We start from the raw sequence: 7,527 nt of genomic DNA, 5'->3' as shown, positions 1-7,527 counted from the left end.
CCGCCCGTCTCATGCTCTCTCTCACTATTTCTTCATTTCTTTCTTCCTTTCCCCTCGGATGATGCTTTACTCCCACTCAGCAGCATCTGTATGCATAACACTCTCTTTGTGCACATGCAGCTCCATATACATGTGGGTGAGGTAGCTATTATTAAAGCATATCTGACACTTTGTACAGCAAACACTCCTGTTTGTAGGTTTAATAAAAAAAAAAAGGTCAGGCACTTCCTGACTTTGAATGACAAAAAACCTTCTAGGGATGATGGCTTTTACTCCCTATTGTTATGCGTCCAGCACCGCCTCCATGTACAGCTTTTACATTTCAATCCCACGTCCTGCTGACGTCAATAGTCCATTTATCGGGTGAATTGGTAAACATCCGCGTTCCATAATGAGTTTGAAAAATCCTTACATGTAAAGGCTTGATGTGTAAATTTGGATATGTTACAGTAACAAGTGCAGAAGAGGGGATGAGCTCATGAACGGGGGTTCATTTAAATTAACAAACAATCCAAGTTTAAGAATGACCAATTACAAGTGTAGGTCTCCATTTCACATTATTGTAACTTAAACAGGGGCTCGTCCAGGATTTGGATCCAAGACTCACACAGAGTCTTAGTAAAACTGTAAATCCAAACCTGTCCCACGGCCTAATAAAGGAGACGTGGAAATCAGTTTACTTTGTGCCCAGATCAAAGTGAAATTCATTTTATTGATTGTTTTGGTATTCTTGGTGATACATAGCCTACAAATGCACCTGATTGATTTTCTGTGTTCCAGAAGCTGCAATTCAAGCAGAGTTAAACATTTTCTGCATCACCAATTGAATGAATGTAAAACCACAGACAATACGAAGCACAGTTTGTGCTGGTGTAACTTTATAGCTGGCCTTCAATTGGTAGTGTTAACAGGTTGCATTCCTTCAGCAGAGAAGCTGAATGGTACTTAAAGCACACTAAATAAATCAACATAAATGTGGTGATCCCAGCTGATTATAAATACATTTAAGAACATAACCTGCTCCAGACCAGGTTATATGTTCAGGAAAAGTTGCCATGGTGATCTAATCAGGTGATAACCACCTCTATAACACATAAAACTCTGACTTTAAGCTTAACATAGCTTGCTAACCCATTAATCATGCTTTGTAGTACACCCCTCTGCTCTGTTACTATGATTTGTTTCTTGCTATAATAGTCAATGCATGTGCTTATAGTGCTCCCACTGACTGTATTGTCTTCGTTCCATTTTCCAACCTGGCATGTGCACAATGTGCGATAAAACCCAAAAGATGTGTCAGAGTGAGACACATTTTGCCAGTGAATATTAATTAGCTGTTGTGTCTCGGTCTGATTGTTTGTGGTGATAGTCTGCCAAGAGACACAGTTGTCTGTTTGCTCATCCCATTCTGCATGCATCATTTACTTTGATTTTTGTTTCCCTCAATCAACTATATTTCATAGCAATCATTGAAAAATTAAATTGGTATGGGGGAAGCATTAAACAAAATGAAAACCAAATCATTTTGGTGTTTTGTGCCAGAGGCATTACATCTGTAATGGAGATGCTGTGTGCAGGGTTCATTAGAATACAAATAGACATGACCTACATTGCCAAACGCCAGAGCATTCAGAAGTAAATCTGGTGCACATTAGGCCTGAATACTGGCTCGTCTTGGTGCTTCTCTGTCAGTGACTCAGGCAAAGTGATGATTTGGGAACGTGAGTGGGCATGTGTGTTATTAAAATGCATGTGCGTGCTCATACGCATTTATTTTCATTTTAAAGGGGATACGTGTGCATGAGTTTTAAAAGGTGAAAAAGAGTGCAAAAAGACTCATGGGTGTATGCAGCCATGTGTGTAACATGGAGTCAAAGGCCGTGAGATGGCTCGGTGCAACTTAGAAAGCTTTGGTGGTGAAGCAAACTTAATCTGAGGCTTTCACGCTTCTTTGGAGATTGTTAAAAGTTAGAGGCATCAGCTGCACCTTACTCGGGGAAGGTAAACAATATTTCAACAACAGGATCAGATCTGTAAGAGCCACAGTGGCCCAGATGGGGTCCTCTGCTCATTGAACCTCTTCAGACTTGAGTGAGAAACACAGAAAAAAATGCTATTTAAGGAGTCCCACAAGTCTGGGCAAATTGTCTGTCACAAAAGGGAAGGCTTTTTAATCCACGAAGAAAAATGCAAGACTGTTCAGTCTTAATAACTTTGATGGCTCGTGTATGTGTTACTGGGCGTTTGTGCTTTGGCATATTTTCATTTTGGTCAATGAAAAGTGATTGTTAGTGCTGTGACTGCTCTGTCAAGTGGCTCTCCACTGTGCAGCCAGATATTCACACTAATATGTTTCCTCTTTTTTCTCTCTCTCTCTCTGCAGGGCCCATTGACACACTTGAGATACGAGACAAAGGGATGCTTGCTTCATACACCGATCGACCCCGGTTGATCAGGCAGGGAAGAGCCAGAGCTGAGGCCAAGCATCCACCACCATTTACATAGCTCTTGCATAGTGCTTGTGCTGTTTGTGCACTAAGCAACCTCTGGGAACCAGCTGTGCTGGAGCAGTGTTACTGTCTAACTGGCAAAGCAGGAAGGGTAGTCACTGTGTGTGTGCAAAAAGATGAATCTATTGATGTGGAGGTGATATTTTCATTCATATAAATGGTTGATTTAAAGATTCAAACACCGATGAAACCTTATCATCAAAAGTAAAGATGAACCAGTACAAGATGGGGTGAAATAATGTCAGCCAGTATTTGATTGATGTCTATACTTGTTTTTGCTTTGTGCGTGCTCAGATGGAAATCAATAGCTCCACTCAACCGATGGAATTTGCCTTTTAAGAATTGTAATTGTTTGTGTCTGGAAAGCCCAACGGTTCGGCCTGGGAGCGAAACGCTCTCTGCCGGACTGCAGATAAGGAGAAAATAATAGCTATGTCAGTACGTGCCATATGCACAACCACAGCATGTTTTTGGAAAGACTCGTGTTTTGAAATGGTTGATGATGCGGTCACTGGTCCTTGTCCAGACATTCTGTTCGTTGTACATCAAAATCTATCCGCTCATCTGGTGCCATACAAGCTGTGTTTATTTCACAATGACATGCAGAGATTCAGTACAGTGTGGCATAGTTACAGCTTTAAAGGGTTATTGAAGAAGTAATAATTTGCATCAAATTTTTTTTGTATACAAATGTACATGTATATTTCAGGCATTTTTCTACAGAGACTTTAACATTTAAAGAGATGATATTTTTGATATTGTGTTGGATGACTGAGAGGTATTTTGATGAAAGCTGACATTCCCTCGAGGTATATGTTTTTCAGGGCAGAGCAAGATGAGTTATTTATACATACCGAATCGTGTTTACATGAATGAAAAACTTAACTATTATAACTTAGAGAAACTTTACAATGTCGGCTGCAGTGGGAGGAGGAAAATATAATGCAGAGATGAAACGTGACGAAAACCAAATACCTAGTTGTGCTTTATCAGAAGGGAGGCATGGGACTGAATGAACGCATGACTGACTCTTCACTTTGTCCTGCCATCACTGTGTTTTTCTATGCATTTCTGTGGAGAGGCTGTCTGGTGGTGGGCCTGGAATGCTGGATTTTCTGCCCTCCAGAACAGAATTAAATAGTATTCCCTCTCATTCCCTCATCCATCGGGTCAATCCTGACGTCAATATAAACCTGACAAATTTCCATGTTGCTCTGGGTAATGAGTCATAGGTAATTAAAAAATGATGAAGTACTTATATATATATATATAGCACTTATAAAAACCAAATGAGTTATAAAGAAACAGAGTAACAAGATGAATATTACTCCAAATAGATCAAATATATACAGGATATACATAGAAAATCAGTCAAAACTCGTCAAAGTTCCCACCTGACATCCAAAAAAATCAGCTAAGCAAAAAAATGCAATAACTTACATATTAAATGAAATCATGCAAGGTTTAGTACAATGAAAATTTGTTACTGGCCGTCAGAGTAGATAAGGGTTAAAACTCACTTTTCATTCCTTGCAATTTCACCACAGGAGATAACCAAATGACCTTTTCAGCACTGAGAAGGCACTAAACTCAGTTAAAAGCTGAAATTAAATCAGTTCTATACCCACTGTAAGTGTCCCCATCTACAGCCAATTCACCATATTTTTTTCTAAAACCAACTGTAAGCATCAATATTATGGAATATAATCACAGTTTCAGCAGAAAAATTGTACTAATATAACATCTGTGAAGTAGAGTAACAGAAACACCCATCAAATATGGTATGAGTGTTGATATTGCGTAGAGAAGCTAAAGAGGGCACTTTGCAACTTATTTGGAATGCCAGAAACACAACCAGCCTTTCTGAACAGAGTCGGCATAAAGGAGTGAATAAATAACTACAAACAAATATGTGTGTCTGAAAGAAAAAAAATATTGGCCGATATAGCAGACTTTTTAAATCAGAAAATACGGGTATCTTAAAAGTCCTACATCAGTCAGGCTCTAGTTTAATGATATCACCATGTGTGTAACTGGTAAAAACCAACAGCATGAAAGGTCTGCTTGGTACCAGTTTGGTACCATGCTCATCTGTGACTTCTTCTAGTGGGTGGATGTAAAATTCATTTGGTTAAGGTTAAATGTGTTTTTCCACTCTGATAATTTCATGTACTTCATGTACTTAAGAAGTACATTGAGGTCTAAAAAAATGCTGTAAAAAAATAAGGCGAATTAAAAGGCAACTAAATTTCCACCCGCTCCATGTACTCATTTCAGGTCTGTAAGTCAGAAAATATCCACAGTATGAACAGGAAATGTTGCATGACTTCATTTAGTATGCTGAAGATATTGCACACAAAAATAGCTTTTCTGGGAGGTTAAATGAGAGGCATTCACAGGTATTTCATGTAAACATGATTGCTGGTGAGCAACTTTTTTTTATTAGCACACCCCCCTTGATACATTTAGATTAGAGGCATCGCACACACTTGTAAACCTCACCTCTTTGTTCAGATACTGAATTAAGGACTAAACTGACTCAGCAATGAATCGCTTTTAAAGCTGATTGGAATGTCTCAAAAAGTTGTTTGTGTTATTTTATTGTGTGTCCACAAACTGTTGGGAAATAACCTGTGAGAAGTAAACACTTTGCACTTGGTCAGTGTGCGTGTGTGTGTGTGCTTTAAACCTAACAATACTTTTAGTGCTGATTTTATGTCTGTATTCTCTATTAAAAGCTGTCCTCTTGTGCGTTTATCTCACGGATATGTTGAGCCTCTGTGAACCGGGAGCCCAACGGAGGAAATTAAACTGCCTCCGAGAGCGTCACACTTCATCAAAGTTACCAAAAAGCAGTGAGAGCAAACGTTTCAAAAAGAGAATGACAGAAAATGGCATCAGCAGCTGCATCAGTTAATTGAAGATTAGTGTGATGAGATAGCAGGCTGGCAGTGCTAAAGGCCATCAGCTGTCTCCCGAAGATATTCAGAATATCGTATTCATTAGAATAATTCAGATGAATTCATGGTGGCTTGTCATGGTCATACAAAAACAGACCGCAGCCAGCAGCTCAGTGCCATAAAAGTGACAGGGTTACAGGAACGGGGCAGCGGTGGCCTAGAGGACAGAGGGGAACATCATAAGTTCAAATGCATGAACTGGAAAGCTCTGCTAAGAATGTGCATGAGAAAAAGATATCTTTAACTCTGCTTTTTGGAGTGCCCTCAAGCAGGGCTCTGCATGAAAGGACTGCAACAGAGCTGGGCAGCTGTTTGCAGCCCGAGTGAATGGGAATCAGGCCGTGACAATAAAAAACTACTTGCATTTAATCCCGGGGTGCCTTATGTTGTAATTATAGTAAATGTGCAAATTTTCTCAAAGCAGAACAAACTAAAGATGCTCGTGGTGCTATGATACTATAATGAATGTGTTACTGATATATAACAAAGCTATGATTATTTAGTTACAATATTAAAAATTTAGGAACCAATAGCCCTACTGATTGGAGAAGGTTAAATATATTTTGAATCCTGAGGCAGTAATTACCATAATATGTGATTATTTTACTTGAAATATGATTAACAAAATATGTTATTCAGACACTTGTTAAAGTATATTAGATTTACAGAGAAAGAGTGAAAACACAAGAAGGGAGGCTGGTGTTTGTATTTTCCATTTAGTCCACGTCAGACCACATCAGGAGACCAGATAATGTCTAGAGTAAAAACAGCTACTCTTAGGACCACATGAATCCCGAAAAGCTACTGACTGTTTAAAACAATGTTTCAGATTAATGCAATACCATGCAAAAGTCTTAAGTCACCAATTTCTTTATGTTTTGCAGTGAAAATGGGAAACACTTGCAGTGATTAATTAAAATATGTGCAAGCATACATGAAAATCCAGTAAATAAGGGAGAAAAAAAACCCCTACAAATTTCAACAAGCTTGAAAATTGACGTCTAATATGATCAATTTTGCTGTGCATCATAGCCTGAACTCGGTTAGAAAGGCTTTCTTGTTATTTCTTCAGGAATAGTTAACCAGGTTTCTTAAAGGAGTCTTTTGGATGTTGGGTGTCTTTTGTCTGTCAAGATCACTGCATCAGTATTACTGAAGCAAATTTGGATTCATCACTCCACAAGTCCTGTTGCCATTGCTTTTCAGTCCAGTTCTTGTGAAATGTGGCATACCTCAGCCTTTTCTCCCTGCTTAAGAAAGGGTTCATGTCAGCCATCCTTCCACTGAGACCATTTCCAAACATTAGCTGGATCATCTGAAGGGATCTCTCAGGATCCTGTTGCTAGATTTTTTTCTTAAGGATATCACTTATAGAGAGTTTTTTTAGGCCTGTCAGATCATCTTTTGTTCTCTGTTCGTCCAATTTCCTCCATTTTTTAAGGCCACACTGCACAAAGTGCTGAGGTATTCCAAGTTTCAGGCTAATAGTTTTTTGGGAATCACGTTGTTAGTACCAAATACTATTTGAAGCCTTTCAAACTGTGTTATTGTTGGTATTTCAGGTAGATATAATTAATGAAATGGGAACAAATTATATCGTTTTACAACAGGCTGCTGGTAACAAAGTGCCTAAAGAGATACATTTTAAAACCGGTTCTTTGCCAAGTTGTTTGTGATGTAGGCACAACACTGGTTAATTCCTTGAGTTAGGTGCCTTTTTCATGCTTGAATGATTCATAGCTCAGTGTTAAGTTGCCCAATAAACAAAAATAATGTCTATGAAAATGGTCAGGCATAAAGACATAAAGAGGAACTTTGAAAGACCTTAGGAAATCCAGGTGAATTATTGTTCAATACATTTTCTTTTTAAATACAAACTCTATTTAAACCCTAAATATAAAGGAATGACAGGTGACTCGAGACTTTTGCACAGACCTGTATATTCAGCAATGCTCCATCCGTGCAGGTGGAGAAGACAGCAGCCACCTTTGCAAGGGCACAGACAGGCGCGCCTGTTTTATATTACTGCTTATCCGGATAACGGCTGTTTCACCAGG

The 7,527-nt window shown here is 38.8% G+C and overlaps 1 protein-coding gene across 1 annotated transcript in view; it reads left to right on the top strand.

Moving 5' to 3' along the window:
* Positions 1-5,169, top strand: part of prr16 (proline rich 16) — an 18,048-nt gene extending 12,879 nt beyond the window's left edge. The window contains exon 3 of the mRNA XM_005741774.1: positions 2,384-5,169. The gene's annotated coding sequence lies outside the window, so the exon portion shown is untranslated. The remainder of the gene's footprint in view (positions 1-2,383) is intronic.
* Positions 5,170-7,527: the final 2,358 nt, after the last annotated feature.

The sequence above is a fragment of the Pundamilia nyererei genome, unplaced genomic scaffold, assembly GCF_000239375.1.
Source record: "Pundamilia nyererei isolate P.nyererei 1_Seehausen unplaced genomic scaffold, PunNye1.0 scaffold00113, whole genome shotgun sequence".
Lineage (NCBI taxonomy): Eukaryota > Metazoa > Chordata > Actinopteri > Cichliformes > Cichlidae > Pundamilia > Pundamilia nyererei.
Note: the sequence above shows the minus strand (reverse complement) of the source record. Positions and strands in the feature narration are given on the sequence as shown.